This window comes from Anabrus simplex, chromosome 1, assembly GCF_040414725.1.
Source record: "Anabrus simplex isolate iqAnaSimp1 chromosome 1, ASM4041472v1, whole genome shotgun sequence".
Classification (NCBI taxonomy): Eukaryota; Metazoa; Arthropoda; class Insecta; order Orthoptera; family Tettigoniidae; genus Anabrus; species Anabrus simplex.
In genome coordinates this window covers 422,060,662-422,083,419 of record NC_090265.1, presented here as the reverse complement: position 1 = coordinate 422,083,419, position 22,758 = coordinate 422,060,662, and the positions used below count along the sequence as shown (strand labels likewise).

Sequence of the window (22,758 nt, the reverse complement as noted above, 5' to 3'; positions counted from 1 at the left end):
TAATAATAATATCAGTTTTACGTCCCACTAACTACATTTAAGGTTTTCAGACTCACCAAGTTGCCGGAATTTTGTCCCCTGAAAGTTCTTTTTACGCGCAGGTAAATGTATCAACACGAGACCGGGGTTGGCCTCATGTTGTAAGTGGTCTTGATCAGTATTAATTTCTAATGACTATTGCCAGCCAGGTGCAGCACTTGTAAGGCAGAATCTCCGGTGAGGGTGGACGGCGGCTATTTTAAGGGACCAAAGATTCAGACTATGTACCCCACCCACCACTTTCCTAAGGCTATACACGACGGGATCTAATCCGGCTTGTCCCCCGATTACAAGAACAGTAGAAAACATTTTACATTACTAAACTTTCTTTGACGGTGAAACATAATATTAGGGAGTTAACTTCGTGATTCAATAGACAGAAAACAATTGTAATATTAAAAGAAGGAAGATCTCGGGATCCTCGAATAGCGAATAAATCTGTGCAGAAGGAGAAAACATTAAAAATGAGAATATGAAGACTGCATAACTTCTCAATACTGCAACAACTGGAAGATAGAACTTTTAAAAATTTTTTTTGCTATTTGCTTTACGTCGCACCGACACAGACAGGTCTTATGGCGACGATGAGATAGGAAAGGCCTAGGAATGGGAAGGAAGCGGCCGTGGCCTTAATTAAGGTACAGCCCCAGCATTTGCCTGGTGTGAAAATGGGAAACCAGGGAAAAACATCTTCAGGGCTGCCGACAGTGGGGTTCGAACCCACTATCTCCCGGATGCGAGCTCACAGCAGCGCGCTCCTTACCGCACGGCCAACTCGCCCGGTGATAGCAAAAATTGACAAAGGGAGATGGCACATGGGACACATAAGATAGTGAGTCAGTGAAAGCAACCCTAGATCACTTGCGATCCGCCATGCCAGTACATCTACAGTATGAGGAAAAAATGTACGACATACGTACCAGAAAGAACATAATTATGATCTGGATTATTTCCCACTGTCTGTCGGATTGAGAGCCCAGGATTAAGCAGGATTGTGATCATCCAGAGACTTTTTTTTGACCATGTTCACGAGTGGACTGAGTACTTTTAAAACTGCATTCATGTGTCGTATTTAGTTAAAGTTAACGAACCATTTGGACTGCGGTCACACTGTGGCGGGATGTTGATATTAATTGTGGAGACAACGCCGGCCGTGCCCAAGGTGTCTGCTACATGTAATCCCATGCATGGCTGATCACTTCCCGTCCTGCGGGGACACGTTACAGTCGACACCTCTGATCTTATCTCCAGATGTATCGAAGATACAACACACGTGTCCACCTCTAGCAGGCTGAGAACTTGATGATTTTAAAAGAAAGCCCACCTCGCACATGCGTTTGTTTTTGTGACGAGGTGGAGAATGTGCTTTGAATACCTCTTACAGGGGCGTAGCCAGGAGGATGTTAGATCCCCCCCCCCCCTTTATGGAACTTTAACAAAAATAAAATAAACAGAAACTGGCAATAAACAACCAACTAAATAAACAATCATAGACACATGACTGTAAAATCAAAAAATCTGTTGAATCTATTTTCTAAAAAGCCTCTAAAGTTGTATTTTAGATTGTAAACTGAACATGCCATTCGCTGCAAAACTGTTTACCTTGACCATATTGTTCTTGTTCTGTACTTTAATGAAATATTTTGTCCTGCACCGCAATCTGAATATCAACATCATTCAGTTGCATCAAGGTCCTTTAATGACAGTCGGGCATGCGCACACCATACACGCACAAAAACCTTCATAGTGTTCTCCCCCCACCCTCCCCCCACCCCCAATCGGCCAATCCCGGCTACGCTACTATCTCTTACAACAAGTTAGGGTGAATGCAACTATGCAAGGCAGTTCACACTTCACATAGCTAGAAATATTTACGTAAAATATATTACTATTAATACGATACATTAAAAATTGAAAAAATAAAGAAAACATGGAAGTCTCCAACTCTGAGTGAATGGTCAGCATAGTAGCCTTTGATTTAGAGGGGCCCGAGTTCGACTTCCAGTCGGGACTAAGAGTTTAGCCACGGTTATTTCAGCAAGCTCGGGGGCTGAGTGTTTCTGATCGTCTTAGTACACTTCACTTGCGTACAACACATCATAGTACCAACCACCACAAAAACACGCAATGGAGAATACATCTCTCGATATAGAATTGGCGTCAGAAAGGGCATCCGGCACTAAAACTACACTTAATCCTCAACCGTGCCGACCACAGGTAATTAGAAGAGGAGAAAAGAAGAAAGGACAAGTGGGCAACAGGTGGGAACGATAACAGGAAGGTACATGGAATGAGAAGATTAAAGCATAGTTAGAAATGAACTTCATGGATGTTGTGCATATAAACCGGTTTCGGTGGTGGGGTCATGTGAGGCGCATGGAGGAGGATATACCACCAAGGTAATTAATTAATTAATTCATGCAAAGACTACGATGGTTAGACTGAGTTTCTTACCTAATGTAGCAGGTGTAGAACTAACCAAGGTCGAAAAGCTAATTTCAAATATAGAATTATGGAGAATATAGAATAATGGGGAGCCTCCGTGGCTCAGACGGCAGCGTGTCGGCCTCTCACCGCTGGATACCGTGGTTCAAATCCCGGTCGTTCCATGTGAGATTTGTGCTGGACAAAGCGGAGGCGGGACAGGTTTTTCTCCGGGTACTCCGGTTTTCGCCGTCATCTTTCATTCCAGCAACAGTCTTCATTCTCATTTCATAGCATCTATCAGTCATTAATAAATCACTTTGGGAGTGGCGACGCCATCGTACTAATAGCCTATATCTGCTTCATTCATTCCATCCCTGACCCGGTCAGTGACTGGAAAACATGTTGTAGGTTTTCATAGAATAATGGAATTATTCACTAAACGCTGAAAGACGTAACAGTCTAAAACGTATGTACAGTACGAACATACATTTCTTCCATTAACCCTTACCAGCAAGGAATATGGTGTGAAAACAAAACAAAAAGCGAACAAATAAAGAAACAAACAAACTCGTGGCCTTTACAGCCTTTGTCAAGACGACTGCTCCTAGCCAGGTCACGTACAGATATTGCAGTGTCAAGTGGTCAGCACGACGGCATCCTCAGCCGTATCGTATTTTTGTGACCGAGTCCACTTTCTCTCAAATCAGACAAGTCCTCAGTTGGTCTTATGTGGCTGACTAAAGCCCGTTCCAGCTCTCAGACCAGAGTAAAATCCGTCCAGAATTGAACCCAGGGCCTCAGCGTAGCCACGTTACCCAAGACACAGTACCTAAGTGCAACAGGATCGAAATAAAGTTCTTTGTGTGCTACTGCAGGAAATTTCGTTAACCAGCGCATTCTTCCATGCTCTAAATGATTAATATTGCTTTGGAATTTATAAAATATCTTGACAGGAGGGAGGAAGCCAGATATTAATATTTTTTGTGTCGAAGCCTGGAGTTTCTTTGCATTTTAAAAGCTGATTTGGAAAGAAAATAAAAATCGTATACATATTTACAACCGTATGTTTATACACTGGTACCACGCATGGTGAACACAAAAGAATCATCTTTTTAAATACAAACAAGAACTCTTCCACAGAATAATAAATGAACATTAAAAACACGAATTTTCTCCTCAACAGATGAACAAGCTCAAAAGATAATCATTAACAATTCTAAGTAAAGACTACAACAACTCCTCTCAAGGAAAACTGTCATTCACTAGCAGTAACTTAAATCACCATATCCACCACTCTTGGGTTACCTCACAGACTTTGATCCGGTTTATACAGGGTGTTCGCGAGATAACTACAAATAACCTATCGGAAACTAGGGATGAACGTCCGCAGTTAGTAAAAAATATGTTTGAGCATATTCAAATACCACCGGACTGAGCCGGGATCGAACCCGCCAACCTGAGCTCTGAAGGCTAACGCTCAACAATCTAAGTTACGCAGCAGATTTAAGCGAGTAAACCATTCTTAATTGTTTAATATAACTACAACCGTTTGGGCCGTTTTCATCTTACCCTTACCTAGAGTTCAAACAATATTAAAGCATAGTGATATTACCGTAATGCAATGTTCGATATTCTCGTGTACTCGCGTGTGAAGCCTAAGATAATGTGTTCTACTGCTGTGTCAACTACAGTGTATTTGTGAGAGGAATAGCACGAAAGCGGCCAAAGTTCCTGGAAAAATATCTCCCTAATCATTTCCGAAACTGAAAAGTCGGAACCTCGGAAGTCGATCCCCAAGATTGCAAATGTTGATGATTGCTGTTCTGCCACGTATTTTTGAATTAACTTGTACAGACTACATATATTGTATATGCAAGTGCTGTTCTACACATTTCTGTAATTCACTATTTTTTTAATTTAAAGGTTTATTAAAACGCACCTTAAAGTGGTAAGGCGGGAAAAAATACCTGGACATAGTTGGTTACAGATAAGGTTCCCACTTGATTTTTTATTTAACGGCTTTAGTTGTCTTATCGAGTACGGGTTACATACATTACTCTAAATGGTCACCTAACTGCAATAAAGACCGATCGTACATTTACACACGAAACAAGTGCACAACACTCACCAGTGATCTGGTCCAGGATATCACCAAAGACTCTTACCTGCAATGAAAAAAGATATACAAGTTCAAGAGCAGTGAAAACGTAATTAAATTTTGAATATACTTCAACGATAATGAAGAAATAAAATATTGGACTAGTGTCAAAAGCAGGAGACTTCTTAGTTTGGATTGTTAGTATTTATTTATTTATTTATTTATTTATTTATTTATTTATTAGATACAGCCTATGGAGGGCCATTTTACACTAATAATAATAATTTTAAATAAGTATAAAAGATAACAAAGGTATAAACAACAATATTAAGTACCGGTAACAACAATAAATTAACCATTTTAACAGTAGCAATGTAACAACAATGACGATAACTGGCAAGTGTCGGTTACAGAATTTAGGCAGAAGAAAGGTCAGGGTTTGGAGGGACGGAAGAAAATGGAAACCTGGAGAGGACTTCAAAGGAATCCTTTAATTTCTTTTTGAAGGATGCGGAAGGTGTGAATATGTCGATATCGGATAGTGAGTTACCAAGAGTAGGGAGACTGTGGAAGAAGTAAAAGCAATTACGAATTCAGCTCAACTAGCAAAATACATTCTAAATAATAATAATAATAATAATAATAATAATAATAATAATAATAATAATAATAATAACAACAACAATGTTATTGATTTTACGTCCCACGACTACTTTGGTTTTCAAGGACACCGAGATGTAGGATTTTTGTCCTGCAAAATTTCTCTTACATGCCAGTAAATCTAACGTCAGGAAGCTGACATACTTGGGCAGCTTCAAATACCACCGAAATGAGCCAGGATCAAACCCACGAGCTTGCGCTCAGGAAGCCAACGCTTCTGCTAGGCGAGCCACTCAGCCCCGGCTAGATTATTTGAAAACTCCAGTGCAACCTCTATAAAACTTAATAGTCGAAATAATGGATATCAATGCCCAAAATATGATCATTAAAGAAATATGAAACAAACATTAATCCATAGGGGCTGATGACCTTCGATGTTGGGACCCTTGAAACAACAAGCATCATCATCATCATCATCAAACATTAATCCCGGTAAAGAGTCTCTTACACATATTTTAAAGGGATTTCTTTTTCATTGTTCTTTTCTCTCTCTTTTTTTAAAATTGCTTACCGATACAGATAGGTCTTGTGGCGACGATGGGACAGGAAAGGAGTAGGAGTGGAAAGGAAGCGGCCATTGCATTAATTAAGGTACAGCCCCAGCATTTTCCTGATGTAAAGATGGGAAACCATAGAAAACCATCTTCAGGGCTGCTGACAGTAAGGTTCGAACCGATATCTCCTGAATACTGGATATTGGCCGCACTTAAACAACTGAAGCTATCGGGATCGGTAAAGGATTTCAACATTGTAATACCCGTAGTAATCATTAACAACTGGCAATTAAAGTTACTAGTTTATGCGCAATTAACCACGGAATATACGGCCCTTACATGGTGCACTTGATGCGAATAAATACAGTTTCATTTAACTGCTTCGACTAGAAAAGATAATTATATTGTGAAAGACTTGTAAATAGTGGTAAGAGAAGTAATTATGATGATCTATGGTTAATGAAAGGCAAGTAACATGGGTGAGAACGTCGTTACGCTGACTACGCGGCACTCTAATATCTGCAAGCCATATGGCTAGCGGTAATCGTTTTGGCAAGCCAAGATCCATAACGGGCTATATGTGCTACGGATTTCAATGTTATATAACAATATTGGTTTTTCGTCCCAGCAACTCACTTTTACGATTTTCGGGAACTCCGAGGTGCCAGAATTTTGCCCCGTAGGGCTTCTTTTACGTGCTGATAAATCTGTTGATACGAGGCTGGTCCGTATGAGCACCTTCAATCACCACTGAACTGAAGTGACCCATCCTTTATGACATTCTGTACTTTCTAAACCAACAGGCTTCAGGAATCTTCGATGAAGTCCATGAACATCCAGTAATCAAATATGGGAAGAAATATGTTCGTATATAATTATCACCTTGACTCAGAGATGTTATACCGCCTTCTTTTATTAGTTAACAGATGACATCGTTCTTTCCTGTTCATCTAGCTAATCGTAAAAAGAAATCCCGTAATTTTTATTTTTGCGCAACTTACCAATCTTGGCAGAAAAGAAGGCGGCTGGTTAGCAAATCCCGGCACAGCAAATTGGCATTTAAGAGTGAATCAAGGCAAGAGATTGTCAATATATTTACTAGTACGTTAAAGAATCCTTTTTCTCAGGACGGCGGGGCTGGTAGTCGAGTGGCATTGTCACTGAATTCTCATAAATGTGGCTGTGGTTCGAGTCCCAGCAAATGCATGTCGATTTTCTGAAATGAGAAGTCACATCTAAGTGGCTCGGATTTGACATTGATAAGACCACGACATCAAGAGTAACGTAAAACTAAAAGCTGATTCTCTTGATTTTCTAGGGACACTGAACGTGTTCTGTTATTAATTTAATATCGCACCATCTTCGGGTATGTCATGCAAAGGTTGGCATTATTATTATTATTATTATTTATTATTATTATTTATCTTACCAGGTGATTTGAAGCCTTACTTTCCAGTGTCGACTCGGTTAGTGTCGGAAAAAAGCGGTCGTGCCTTACTATTAAGGTACAGCCCCTACATGTGCATGGTCTGGAAATGGGAAACCACAGCAAACCATTTAAGGATTGCCGAGTCTGACCCCGCGGTGTAGAGGGCAACGTGTCCGCCTGTCACCCGGCGGCCCCGGATTCGATTCCCGGCCGGGTCAGGGGTTTTTGATTGTAAATGATTAATATCCCTGGCCTGGGGATTGGGTGTTTGTGTCGTCCTTAACGTTCCTTTCCTCACATTCAACACTCCACACTTCCGCAATTCCAATTACACGAAGGTTCATATCATATGGTGCAAGTAGTGGCAAAAGATCTCTATAGGTCGACGCCACGAACAACTAGCATTTAAAAAGAAGCATTGCCGACAGTTGGCTTCAAACCCACGATCTCCCGACTACAAGTTCACAACTACACGATTCGTACCGCGTAGCCGAGTTGCACAGAGGTTTTTCTTCTTTTGATCATAGAAGAAAACATTCGGAATAAGATTTCAGAGCAAACCTATGCCTTTTCATCAGGGTCTAATATTCTCTCCCCAACAGTATCACAAAACTGGAAACAATTCTTGCAGATAAAAAAAACTGCGGCCTAATTCACATAAGAATTCTTTATTTAACGTAGCAGAGAAGCAAACTTCACGAAAGTAGGTATAACTGAAGCAATAGTAATAATTAAAATTTACAGCTTAACTTAATTAAAACTTCGTTCTGTTGGGTCACATCACGTGCTCCTAAAGGTGAGCAGCCAGCCTTACATGAAATGCTACTAACAAATTACAAGAAGAGTGCTCATCTTGGTGCCTGCTACTTCACTTCTGTTGGGGTCACATCACTTGCTCCTAAAGGTGAGCAACCAACCTCTCTCGATATGCTACTAACAAATTTAATAACAAGCGAGCTTGCTGTCTTGTTGCCTCCTCCTCCTCCTCCTCCTCCTCCTCCTCCTCCTCAACTTCTCCTCAGGTCAGCAGCCCTTTTCTTCTCGTCAGCCATCAATTACACAGTTCATCCGCTAGGGTTACGTGTGCATCCATAATTCAGTTTTAATGAAAATAATCTTTCTGTCTCCCCCGAGGGTGAAATCGGACAGTACAGGACAGCAGTCGGCTACCTTCTGACATTCACGGTGCCGTATATTAATAATTTAAAACTACCTTCAAAAACAAATCATGCACAGTTTTGTATTTATTTCTAGGCATACCACAATGAGAAGAAGCTGCTTGTGTGGTACAGAAATTCGAATGTAGCTTTCTTCGGGTAGGTATGTCATGCAAAGGTTGGCATTATTATTATTATTATTATTATTATTATTATTATTATTATTATTATTATATCTTACCAGGTAATTTGTTGTAAGAATGAAGCCTTACTTTCCAGTGTCGACTCAGTTAAACGTAACTTAAAAGCTCTTCAGTGTGTCGAACACACAATTTAAATGTAAATATTATACAATAACATACCCGTAAAAAAGCACACAGACACACCACAGGGTTTGTTTTGCACAACCTAAACAAATAACTGTGATAAACTGTTGAAAGTGAAAATGGTTTTCCGTGGTTTACCCATTTTCACACCAGGCAAATGCTGGGTCTGTACCTTAATTTAAGCCATAGCCGCTTCCTTCCCATTCCTAGGCCTTTCCTATCCCATCGTTGCCATAAGACCTGTGTCGGTGATACGTAAAGCAAATAGAAAAAACTGTTGAAAGACCCACATAATAAATTTATTTCCTTCTTACACAGTTAGAGAATAAAACCGGATATCCTCCATGACAAGACACCATCCCCTGGGTCTTATTATCAGTCCCCTTACTTCGAAACTCCCACTGACTCTATTTTCTTTATAAGGAATGAACTGTTGGTTCATAAATGTAGTTCTCGAATTCCCTCTATGTGTCTATTCAAGATCCTGGAAAGTGTATTTTTATTCCCTGTCCATTAGTGTGTTCTTTTACAGGTATGTCATAGTGTAATATTTATAGGAAAACTTTCAAGTTACAATTAACTGACTCGACACTTCCTTTTTAAAAACCAATGTCAGAAGTAACATAATGGACTATTTAATTTTCCAAAATAATTTACATCCCTTAACAGTGCACAGCTGACAGCCCTGACAGATAGGAAAGATGAGTGAACCAGCGTTCACAAGCAAGTGAACACAATGACAATTTATTTGAGGTAATGTAGTTGGCACGTTGGCCTATTTACTTGAGTTTTTTCGCTCCATAAATAAATAACCGTTACAAATTGTTAAAAAAACCACATAATAAATGTATTTTCTTCTTTGACTGTTAAGAGAAGAAAACCGGAGATCCTCCATAACAAGACACCATCTGTAAAGTACTGAAGGTTGCAGAATGCGTGATAGGAGTTTTGCCGAGATCCTGTTGTGGTTAAGAATGTGAAAGCGAAGTTCTAGATAAGCTGGTATAATTACAGTACGCATAAGGTTCGAGCCGAAGACCTCGCGTGTATTATACATAACGTGCCATCGATCCTGCAATTTAGTAAACAGGAGGAAAAGAAAGGAAACTAAGTTGTCCCCTGAGGCACGCTAAGAACGATAAACTGAGGTCAGAAAAGGTCAGCATTAAGCGGAAGAGAGGGAGGAAATCTTTTTTCAGCTTCCCCTCAAAGGTTTTTAAACGACAAATTATGGTAGCAGCATTTAACAAAGTAGTGTCAGAACAATTTCAAATTTGAAATAACTTAAATGTTATTGCCATTGTACAAATGATTCCTAATTAGAACCAATGAACCTTTCAAAGTAAGAACAACAATATCAGGTATATTGTAGTAGTAATAATAATAATAATAATGCCCCCCCATAAAAATTTGAAGTAAGTAAGTACCAAGAGCTTCAGAAATGTTCCCCTGGCTCTTATTGTCAGTCTCCTTACTTCGATACTCCACTGAATCGGTATTTTATTTATAAGGAATGAACTGGGATTTCATAACTGTATTTTTCAAATTCCCTCTATGTGGCTATTTAAGATCCTCTTCAAACCTAATAACTGGGTCGCTCCACTCTACCTCTTTATCAAGACAGCGAACTTCTAAAGAAAGAAAAATACGAAGCCAAGTCGCATGGCACTACAGCCTTGATGGGTTTGGTCTACCGAGCGACCGCTGCTCAATCCAAAGGCCTGTATATTAGGTGACGCCTGGTCAGTGCGCCAAATCCTCTCGGCCATTATTCCTGACTTTCTACATCGGGCCGCTATTTTACCGTCAGATACCTACGCAACTGTTCTCACGTAGGCTGAGTGGACCTGGAACCAGCTCTCACACCCAGGTAAAGTACCCTGATCTGATCGAAAATCCGCGGGGCCGTCCACAGTGGAATGTAGAAACACATTAATCCCGGACTTCGCTTAATCCGGACAGCCACAGCCGTTTAATAACCTCTCTATATAAAATGCTAACTTTGGCTGTAATAAACGCCGAGCCAAAACTACGCGACATAAAGAAATAAAATTTTGGGGATATATTTATATTATAGTACAGTGTAGGTGCTCACTTGAGTATTTTCGGATATTTAGTCGCTAAGGGGGTGAAAGGGAGTGAACTGTTTAAATGAGTACACCTATATCTCAAAAATTAACAGTTACAGACGTACATGAAATGGCGTATGACTTTTAGTGCCAGGAGTGTCCGAGGACATGTTCGGTTCGCCAGGTGCAGGTCTTTTGATTTGACACCCGTAGGCGACCTGCGCGTCATGATGACGATGAAATGATGATGAAGACAACACATACACCCAGCCCCCCGTGCCGGGGAAATTAACCAATGAAAATTGAACCCTGCTGGGAATCGAGCCCCGGACCCATGTGACCAAAGGTCAGCACGCTAACCACTTAGCCATGGAGCCGAACGCAGTTTACAGACGTAAAAACTGGTATCTGGAATCAACTTTAAAAATAAAGAAACACGTATTCCTTTGTTTTCGGAAAATTCCCTTAAGGGGGTGAAAAATGGTGAAAAGGGGTCTGTTGTATACAAAAACAGGTATACAGGAACACAACTATATTTTATTGCTTCAGATAGTCTTAACAACATATATTCAAATAAAACTTTCCTCGAAGCAGTATGAAAATTATAAACAGTTAACGTTGCTTGTAGACTGAAGTTCCAAAAAAATTGTACACTTTATATGCATATATACATGAATCTATCTTGATGCGAAAGTTCATTGAAAAGCTAGAGTTCTTGATAGTTGAAAACTATCTGTTCTATACCGTCACAAGCGTAAACAGTAGCGAAAGCTTGCACTAACAGAATATTAGTTGTTTCTGTAACTTGTCAGGAACTGACATTGAAACGCATAATTAGTAGAATACTGATTGATGTGTTTGAGCCTAGGTGGGACTGGGGGAATACTGTCATCGGGCTCGACGTGGCTGCGGGAAACGGGAGCAGAGGCAGTAACCCGAGGTGAAACCTCAAACACTCAGAATCAGTCCACCTATTCGAGACACCTTTTAAAGAGGGATAGCCTCCGTGTTCGACATTCGGCGTAATCTGGTGCTGGGCACTGGTAAGTCCTCGCCTGTGGCTGGAAGGCAGCGCCTTTATATAGCTGGCTGATGAAACAGGCAAGCGCAGTGCAGACGTCTCGTAGAGTCGAGAACAATCCAGGCTGTTGCGTGCGCGGAGCAGGCGGCGCAGAGCGAGGAGCGCGAAGACACACGACACGGTCCAATACCTTTTATAGGATACTTATATCAAAAAAACTGAAGATGTTGCAGGCATAAAAATTAATATTAGAAATCTCCTTCAAAAATAAAGAAACATGTAATTTTTGTTTTCGGAAATTCCACATAACGGGGGGTGGGGGGTGAACAGGAGTGAAAAAGGGGCGAATTTTTAAAATGAGTGTGTCAAGAGTATATCTAAAAAATGTAACATTCTACAGACGTACAAACTGGTAACTGGAACCTCCTATAAAAGTAAAGAAACATGCATAATTTGTTTTAGGAAAATCGACTTAAGGGGAAGTGAAGAAAGGGGGTGAATTGTAAAATGAACATATCTGCAGTATATCTCAAAAACTTAACATGTTAACAGACGTAAAAATTGGTAATCTCCTTTAAAAATAATGAAACACGTTTTGTTTCCCGAAAAACCACTTACGGGGGGTAGAAAAGATTGAAAATGGTGCTGAATTATTTTATTACGATACTGATATCTCAAAATCTGAATTTGTTACAGACGTGAAAATTGCTATTTGAAATCTTTATTTTAAAAAAGGAACACGTATTTTTTGTTTTACGGAAAATCCACTTAAAGGGGCTTGAAAAGGAGTGAAATAGGGGTTGAAGTATTTTTATTATGATACTTATCTATATAAATAAAATCGTAACGACCGTGAGTCAGTACATTGATTATTTTGGCGAAATTACAGTACAGTTATCAGTTTCAGGTGCAATAATGACCGACCTTCTGCATATATTTTCAGCTTTCGTTTCCAGAAAGTCCTCATTTTTACCCCTCTCCCCAAGATCAAGACGGCGGGACAATCTGCCAAACGAACTAGAAAATTGAAATTTGGCAAAATTACATGTTTTAGCCTGCAACCGACGGAAAAATTCCAAACGTTTAAATTCTTCACTTTTTACCCAGAAAAATGTCGACATATGGAGGCAATTTTAATGAAGGAGCAGATCTGCGTTTCGATGTTTTCGTGGCTAAACGGTAAATTGCATCACAAAACAGATGGCACAACCTCCGTTCAATTTTGTGTGATCTACAACTTTGGTCCTTTTACTTATTGTCCTATCTCTATCCCTTATGCGTAGACTTTAGTTGTGTTTCTCGATTGTAAGCAAATTTTGCAGCTTTTGCCCGTAAATTCATAGTTTGAAACACTTATAGAAAAGACTGAATCATCAAATTCGGCATGAACATTGGGCCTCCCAGTAGCCAAACGTGAGCCAAATTATATGTTTCTAGCTGTCACATAAGTATCCGAAAAGTAATGCAGCGTGTAGAAACCTTCCCTAAATTCCTCCCTATTCAAAGTTTCTAACCTTTTAAAAAAAATTTCTTTACGTCGCACCAACACAGAGGTCTTTTGACGACGATGGGATAGGCAAGGCCTAGGAATGGGAAGGAAGCGGCCGTAACCTTAATTAAGGTACAGCCCCAGCATTTGCCTGGTGTGAAAATGGGAAACCACGGAAAACCATCTTCAGGGCTGCCGACAGTGGGATTCGAACCCACTATCTCCCGGATGCAAGCTCACAGCTGCGCGCTCCTAACCGCACGGCCAATTCACCCGGTGGTCCCTAGAAGTATGGAGTATGAAGTATTAAGTATGAAGTTGTCTTCAGTCCAAACGTACTCGCTGGAGGTAATGGGACAATTAGCAACTCCCTCAAAGTTACTCAGGTGACAGTGGATGACTACTGGAATCATAATTTTTCTCACTTGTGCATACCACCACCAATTCACAATCACTGACAAGTTTTCAAAAGGATAGACAATATTTAAAATATATACGCATTATCTGAAGTTATTTGATAGAACTTGAGGATGTACTTGTAGAATGAAAGATGTAATTCTTTGTTTATTACTATGCTTTTTACAGGTATGTTTTAGTGTTAGATGTATTAGAGTTTTGGACAGATTGAAAAGGTTTTAAAGTTGCATTGCATTCTGATATTAATACGGTTCATATAGATTGTAAAAATAGAGACATTATACACATAACTTGCCGTTTACGTAACAGTCAAATGGATAGAAGTAATTAAAGTGAAGTTAGAATATATTACTTATTTCTCAGTTCCCCTCTACCGGTAATAAAATTCTACACTACCGTGCTCTCGCATGCCCACTCAATTTATATTTGAAATTAAAATACAAGAACTTACTGTTCCTACGTTCGCGCAGCACTTTATGACCATATTAGTACGACCAGTACTATTGTAGAATTGAAAATCGCATAAATCACGATTTTTAACCTCAGTTGAATAAGACATGTCCTATTTAACTGTGGCGATAATTAGTCATCAGTCTTAGGTATACTGTATAACAACGACATCTATAACGTCGCGATATTCGGATGCTCCGTACTTTTACACCTGTATATACGATATTGTTCTAGTGTTCCCTACCCGAGTCCATATAATCCAGACGTATTATTCTTTCTGGCCTTTTCCCCAATTTATTAGAGTTGACAACTGATGTAGAATTGGATCAGTTTTGCGGTTGGATGTCCTTCCAGAAGAAAGAATAATAGTAGACCTAATAATAATAATAATAGTGGTGGTGGTGGTGGTGGTGGTGGTGTATACATGTAACTATTTCAGTGAAATCCCTCCTGTAATGTTTGGTGAAACACTGATCATCCCATCGGCAGGTGTTCCCATCCGGTTCAGCTGACCTGGTGAGTTCCTAAGGAAACAGTCCTCCTGTAGCCCGTGGTACTAATTGAATACAAACCACATGTTGACATCTCTGTTTGTGATGTTAATTAACTACCGGCAAGTTTATTTGGTAATTAGTCATGCAAACTGTTTACATCGGCAGAGCATGACAGTTATTCCCCTCTTGTTTCCTCTGCAGCTCTTGTTCTCTTTTGTCTAGAGAAGAACCAACTTTCGTACACGAGCGGTCAATTCAGATTTTGACTAACAAACTGCTATATTCGGAGACCTGAGATCTCACCTCTGAATATATTTCCTTTACTTATATCATCTATATATATAAAATAACTTGTCCTGACTGACTGACTGACTGACTGACTGATTCATCATCGCCGAGCCAAAACTACTGGACATAAAGAAATGAAATTTTGGGAATATATTCATATTAAGATGTAGGTGCTCGCTAAGAGAGGATTTTTCGATATTCCGTCGCTAAGGGGGTGAAAAGGGGGTTGAAATTTTAAAAAGAGTGTATCTATATCTCAAAACTTTAAAAGTTTACAGATGTAAAAATTGGTATTTAGAATCTTCTTTTAAAATAAGGATACACGTATTATTTTGTTTTTTGAAAACGCCAATAGGAGGGGTGAAAAAGGGTGAAAATAGGGAAAAATGGGTTGAATGCCTTCATCAGGATACCGGTACTTATATCTCAGAAACTGAAGATATTACAGACATGAAAATTGGTAATTTTGATCCCTTTTAAAAATAAAGAAACACGTATTTTTTTGTTTTTGGAAAATCCAATTAATGGGAGGGTGAAAAGGGGGTGAATTTTTAAAATGAGTGAATCTATATCTCCAAACTTTTAAAGTTTGCAGATGTAAAAACTGGTATTTAGTATCTTCATTAAAAATAAAGAAACACGTATTTTTTGTTTTCGGAAAATCGCAATAGGAGGAGTGAAAAGGGGTGGAAAAAGGGTTGAATGCCTTTAATGAGGCTACTTATATCTCAGAAACTGAAGATATTACAGACCTGAAAATCGGTGTTTGGGATCTTCTTTAAAAATAAAGAAACACGTATTTTTTTGTTTCTGGAAAATCCAATTAAGGGAAGGGGGTGAAAAGGGGGTAATATTTTAAAATGAGTGTATCTATATCTCAAAACTTTTAAAGGTTATAGATGTGAAAATTGGTATTTAGAATCTGCTTTAAAAATAAAGAAACACGTATTTTTTGTTTTCGGAAAATCCCAATAGGAAGGGTGTAAAAGGGTGAATAATGGGTTGAATGCCTTTAACGAGGCTACTTATATTTCAGAACCTGAAGATATTACAGACCTGAAAATTGGTATTTGGGATCTATTTTAAAAGTAAAGAAACGCGTATTTTTTGGTTTTTGGAAAATCCAAATATTGGGGGGTGAAAAGGGGGGTGAATTTTTTAAAATGAGTGTGTCTACATCTTAAAACTTTAAAATTTACAGATGTAAAAATTCGTAGTTAGAATCTCCTCTAAAAATAAAGGAACAACGTATTTTTTTGTTTCCTGTAAATCCCAATAGGAGGGGTGTAAAAGGGTGAAAAATGGGTTGCATGCCTTTAATGAGGATACATATATGTCAGAAACGAAAGATATTACAGAACTGAAAATTTGTATATGGGATCTCCTTTAAAAATAAAGAAACACGTATTTTTTAGTTTTTGGAAAATCCAATTAATGGCGGTTAAACAGGAGTGACAAATTGGGGTGAATTTTTTGAAAGACTATATCTACAGAATATCTCGGACACGTAAAATGTTACAGACGTAAAATGTGGGTGTTTGGAATCTCCTGTAAATGTAAAGAAACATAGGTGATTTGTTTTTGGAAACTCCACTTAAGGGGAACTCAAAAGGGGTGAAATTTTTAAATGAGAATTTTTACAGTATATCTAAAAAAACTTAACATGTTACAGAAGTGAAGAATGGTATTTTTTATCTCTATTAAACATAAAGAAACGTCTATTTTTAGTTTTCGGAAATATCACTTGGGTGGTGGGGGTGGTGGGTTAAAAGTGACTGAAAATGGTGTTGAAGTCTTTTAATTAGGCTACTGATATATCAAAAATGAAGATGTTACAGACGTGAAATTTGATATTTTCAATCTGTTTTAAAAGTAAAGGAACACGTATTCTCTTAAATTCCTATGAAGCGGGGGGGGGGGGGTGAAAGAATTGAAAAATTAATTTTCTTAACTGTATGAGAATGCATACATCTAATAAAAACTAAAGTTGTTACAGACGTGAAAATTCGCATTTGGATCTCCTTTAAAAACAAAGAAAAACGGGGTTTTGGGCGGGAAACCATCTTGGAGGACGGGAGTGTAAAGATGTTGAATTCCTTTCATGAGGACACATGAATCAAAAACTGATGAAGTTAGAGTCGTGATAATTGGTATTTAGAAGATCCTTTACTATTAAAGAAACAAGTATTTTCTGCGGGAAAGTTCACTTAGGGGGGAGTACTGTGAAATGAAGTGAAAAAAGTAAATTACTTTTATGGGGATACTTATATCTCAAAACTGAAGGTAATAGACGTGAACATTGGTGTTTGGAATCTCCCTTAAACATAAATAAACAAGCCTTCTTTTAATTTTTTTGCGGGGGGGGGGGGGTTGGCGGTAAATAAACTTAACGGCGGTGGGGTGTAAAAGGAGGTGAGACCAATTGATTTTACTGTTATTAATGTACTTATAAGGATCCTCCGTTGCTCAGGCGGCAGCGCGCCGGCCTCTCACAGCTGGGTTCCGTGGTTCAAATCCCGGTCACTCCATGTGACATTCGTGCTGGACAAAACGGAGGCGGGACAGGTTTTTCTCCGGATACTCCGGTTTTTCCTGTCATCAGCCATTCTAGCAAGACATAATAGTAATAATAATAATAATAATAATAATAATAATGATGATGTTCCGGACCGTCGTCAAATGTGCGAACCGCGCTGGTAACGGCTCCTGGACGGGCAATGACTAAGAATGCAGTCCGGCCGCGGGTTCAGTACCGCCAAGGCACCCAATATGACACCACGCCGGATCTCCTGAAGGATTTTATCCATATTAAAAATGATTAAAGGAAAAGATGGCAAAGATTTACGAATCCAACTGACCAGGAGGAATACCTGAGCATAGCCCGGAAAGTACGAAATCGATTGCTGGAAAGGAAGATTGAAAAATGGGAGGAAACGTGCTGTAAAATAATAGAAAACGAGTCAGATCGCGAATTTTCGCGGATTATATATCTAAAACAATAATAATTCAATTATAAATTTCAGTATAATACCGTAGCGAAGCACGGGTATCTTGCTAGTTTATATATATAAGAAAACAAAGGTCCGATAATATTGCCTTGAGGAATTCCCCTCTTAATTATTACAGGGTCAGATAAAGCTTCACCTACTCTAATTCTCTGAGATCTATTTTCTAGAAATAAAGCAACCCATTCAGTCACTCTTTTGTCTAGTCCAATTGCAGTCATTTTTGCCAGTAGTCTCCCATGATCCACCCTATCAAATGCTTTAGACAGGTCAATCGCGATACAGTCCATTTGACCTCCATAATCCAAGATATCTGCTATATCTTGCTGGAATCCTACAAGTTGAGCTTCAGTGGAATAACCTTTCCTAAAACCGAATTGCCTTCTATCGAACCAGTTATTAATTTCACAAACATGTCTAATATAATCAGAAAGAATGCCTTCCCAAAGCTTACATACAATGCATGTCAAACTTACTGGCCTGTAATTTTCAGCTTTATGTCTACCACCCTTTATTTGCAGTGGACCAGGTAGGCTACAGACACACATCGGTGTGGGATTTGCGTCGTGTTTTGTCGAACCAGAAACTTACCCCTCCAATGATAGCGGATGCAACAAGATGGTGTAACAGCCTACACCGCAGTGGAGTCACTTAACCCTTCTGCAACGACACTTTGGGAGATCGCCCAATTTCACGTGAAACTCCATTCCTGTACCTGTCGTGCTCCCCGGATCTCACGGCCCCGGATACCAGACAGGGAGCGTGTTAGGAAACACAATTTTCAAGACAGATGAAACGCCTACATATATTTCCGGATCACGAGAGAAGATAAACGTCATTTTTTGTGTTCTTACAGCAACTTTGTTCATCAAGATCTTCAATAATCTTCAGAAATGTTATGAACAACGTGTGGCACACTGGTACACATTCTGTACCAACGCAGTTACATGACACTTCAGAGTCGCCTGTTTTGCCACATACGGTATTTTTTTTACAAAGGAAAACCACGAGGTGGGTAAAGGAGGTCAAGAAGGACGGAGAAAAGACTGTCATTGCAGCAGAGTTGATCCACAACTGAAAAGAGTTCAGGAGTCAAGTCGTCAAATTCAAACAATTAAAAGAGAAATGGCTAAAAAGTAAACCCAAATAGATGATAACTGACGAGCAGAGGAATATAAGAAGCGAAAGAATGAAGCGATTCTGAGAAAATAATACATGTCTGTCCAGAAATACTCAAGTTCCACATGGTCCATAGTTGGTCGAACTCGGGAGGAGGAGGAGGAGAATTTTAATATTTTCTATTGAGTTTACGTTGCACCGACTGAGACAGGTGTCTTATGGCGACGATGGAAGAAGACAGTGCTAGGCCTGGGAAGGGAGCGACCGTGGCCTTATTAAGATACTGCCCCAGCAATTTGCCAGGTGTGAAAATGGAAAACCACAGAAAACCAACTTCGGGGCTGACGACTGTGGGGTTCGAACGTACCATATCTCGAATGCAAGCTCAAGGTTACGTGATTCGAACCGCGTAGCCAAGTATCTCGGTGGTATTTGTTTAACGTCTTTTCTACTGGTGCAAATTATGAGATGCGTCAGGGAGTCTCATTTCTCCCCGCAAGACGAACGACACGGAATTGTCGCATTTAAACACCCTCAAATGCCACCGAACCCACCTTAGTTGGGATCAAACCCACTATTTTCTATTTAGTAATTTATTTTCAACTTTATTTCTTTCTTTCCCTCTGCTCTTCCTTCTTTCTTAGCAAACTTTTAATCCCTTTATTACAAAAATGCAGTGATTTTTTCCTTATTTCCTGGTTTTGTAGTTTTATTCTTATACATTCATCAACCACTTGAATTATCCCTCTCATATCCCATCTTAATTAACCTTTCGATTCTTACGGTCATATTTTTACCAGTTTATAGAACTCGACTAGTGTTTTGTTGCTTTTATATCCTGTCATTGTTTGTATTCTTTCACTCCCTGCAACACCTTATTACACAATTTCTTGTAATTCCTTGATAAATGTCTTACCCAATAGTACCCTATTTCCATGTGATCTAGTAGTTTTTCATCCCTCCACCATTTGTTTTAAGTAACTTGATATAAATTTTCAGATGATCCATCATCAATTGTTAGCCTAGGTATTGCGACACCGGGGAAAAAATTGCACGCTTTTCAGACTGGGAGCAACATTCATTTCATGTCTTGCAGGAAATATGGAGTATGCATAGTTAATGGAGATGATTCAAAATATATAAATACATATTTCACGTCACCTACCCCAGAAGATAAATGCAAATGATAGTCCCCTTCGTAATTTGCCTTAATCGTTATTTGACTAGGTGGAGAGTTCTCCCTTGGCTCAGCGCCCAAATGCCTCAGCATCCCCTCACTCATTATTCTTTTATGACTGTACTCACTACCCTTCCTTCTTTGTCCCTCCCACTAATCCAGCCGTCAGCACACACACGACCGTCTTTACAGAAGAAGTAAAATAGGGATTGTCATCACGCCCCACTCCCCTCTTTGCAATTACTGGCAATACCGTGTTCACGTGTTTGTTTAGGACATACGATAGCCCGGGAAATCTAATAAAATTCTACTGGTTGTGCGCAAGATGAAGAATTTCTCTTACAACTACCCTTCCCGACAAGAGTTAGGAAGAGCTTACTCAACAAACAACCCAACGTTAATCGAGTGATTCAGATTTTCCCTAACAAATTTACACAAGTACATTTCTCGCGATGCTATGTCGTGGAATCCGTCACGTATTCATGTCCTGTACCCAAGGTTTCGGAATCGAATCTTGATAAAGTCTGTTGGTATTTAGCAACACCTGAGTGTGAAAGATCATCGCCGGTATTGATACGGTACCCCACGAAAAAATCTGACACTCTAGATGTTGTCACACGTGCGTTTCATAGAAAAATTTCCGTTTAAAACAATCTTGAAAACCGACGACGAACATTTATAATTGAATATTTGGTTTCAGAATAATTAAATTCGGAAGGTAGAACTCAGAAATCTGTATTCGGAAAATTGGTTTCGGACTTGTGCACTTCAGATAGTACATTCGGAAAAGTAACCCTTCCGAATATTGAATTCGGGCTGCCTGCTGTCATTTCTTGATGGATACATTACTTTTGCATCCATCTCTTGGTGCAGGCCAGAGTAAAGTGTAGCTTCCACCGAAGTCCCAGTCAACATCCATGGCTGTGACAATATGGAAGTTGCTGGGGTATGGGTAGAGCTGAGTATTGACATTCAAGCATGACTAGTGCATCTGAGTGTTATGAAAGGTGTTGCTTATAGGGTCAGTCGTGCTGCAATAGTACTTTCTGACCCAGTGAGGAAAGCAATGGCAAACTTCCTCACTCCTCAACTTGCCTAGTACGCCTCATTTTGGTGCTGCCATTGGTTTTTGGGGTTTCCTTATTAACCGCATAACCTTTGGTGGTGCTATTTGAGGATCCAACCAGCCTTTGGGCTGTTGACCTGACAGACAGACTCAGTACTAAGGGAAATTATTATCTTCAACGTGCACATTTTAAAAGTCAAGTTTTGGAAAAGGAAAGGATTGTGAGTGGTGGGCGGATTAAAATATAGGCCCTACACTAGAGAGAGAGGCCTGGTGGAGGTCTTTCCAGTTGACACCCATGGGAGACCTGCGCGTATGCGAGAAGGGGGCACTAACTCGGACGAAATCTAACTTTGAAGACGAGGCACACTCACACAAAGAGAGAAAGAGAGAGAGAGAGAGAGAGAGTCCCTGAGCCAGAAAAATTAACCAACGAAAGTTAAAATCCCCTATTCACCCGCGAATTAAACCCGGGACCCCTTTGACCAAATGCCAGCAAGCTACCCAGTTAACAACGAACCGTGGTCATAGCAGGCCGGGATTCGTTAACTTCTCGCCTTCAAACTGCAGGAGGTGTGACCAGTACGGTGCCATCGCCAGAAAGAATCTGCCGATGGAAGAGTATCTCCAGTAGGTAGGTGAAGAGCTGAGAAGTTAAAATCTGTTTTTTTTTTTTTTTTTGCTTTACGTCGCACCGACACAGGTAAGTCTTATGGCGACGATAGTTAAAATCTTGGACGATGAAAGTGCCGTTTCGATCACGCCTCACCCAGCGCTCGTTACTTCTAATTCTTCACTCAAGAAGCTAACAATCTCATATACTTTAACCGTGGCAGTTTATTTTACTCTTCACCTCGTCGGTGGATGCAGAGTGGGTTTCGGCCCTTGGGTTTCGGCCCTTGGGTTTCGTCCCTTAAGAGGCCACGGTTTGCCCGTGGTCCAACAGCTCTGTACTCTGACCGGCCAACCGAGCAGAGGAAAGTTGGCCACGGCTTTACCGTGGCTCTACGCCTCTGCATTCGGGAGACGGCCCTGGGACACAGCGCCGGACTTCACGCCTGGCCCCGCCCGTCGGCTGTCCTGAGAATGGTTTTCCATTCTCCTGCACTGAGGCGAATACCTGGACAGTTCGTAGCATAGGCCACGGCCGCCCACCCCCTCACCTTCTCCGCACATCTCCTTCACCGTAACAAATTTCCCGGCCTGAGAGACGGCGTCACCTTCTAAGAGGCCCGCCTCCCCCTTCAGGGGAGGAATGAAAACGTTTAGTAGTAGTAGTAGTAGTAGTAGTAGTAGTAGTAGTAGTAGTTACTCTTAACTTCGATACTAACAAATAGGTAGCCTACATGGCATCAAATCAAAGTGCCTGCACATGGTAGCTGAGGCCGTATCATCACCATCATAACTGTCGTCGTGTAGAAGACAGTATTCCATAAACTACAGAGGGTGCCAGGAGATATGTATTTAATAGATTACAAAGCTGGCCCAACGGCCATAGCCGTGTTGAAACACCGGATCCCGTGAGATTTCCGA

The 22,758-nt window shown here is 40.1% G+C and overlaps 1 protein-coding gene across 1 annotated transcript in view; it reads right to left on the bottom strand.

The window, feature by feature from the left end:
• The window catches only part of LOC136866868 (rho-related GTP-binding protein RhoU-like), a 377,788-nt gene that overhangs the window by 40,109 nt on the left and 314,921 nt on the right, over positions 1-22,758 (bottom strand). The window lies entirely within an intron of this gene.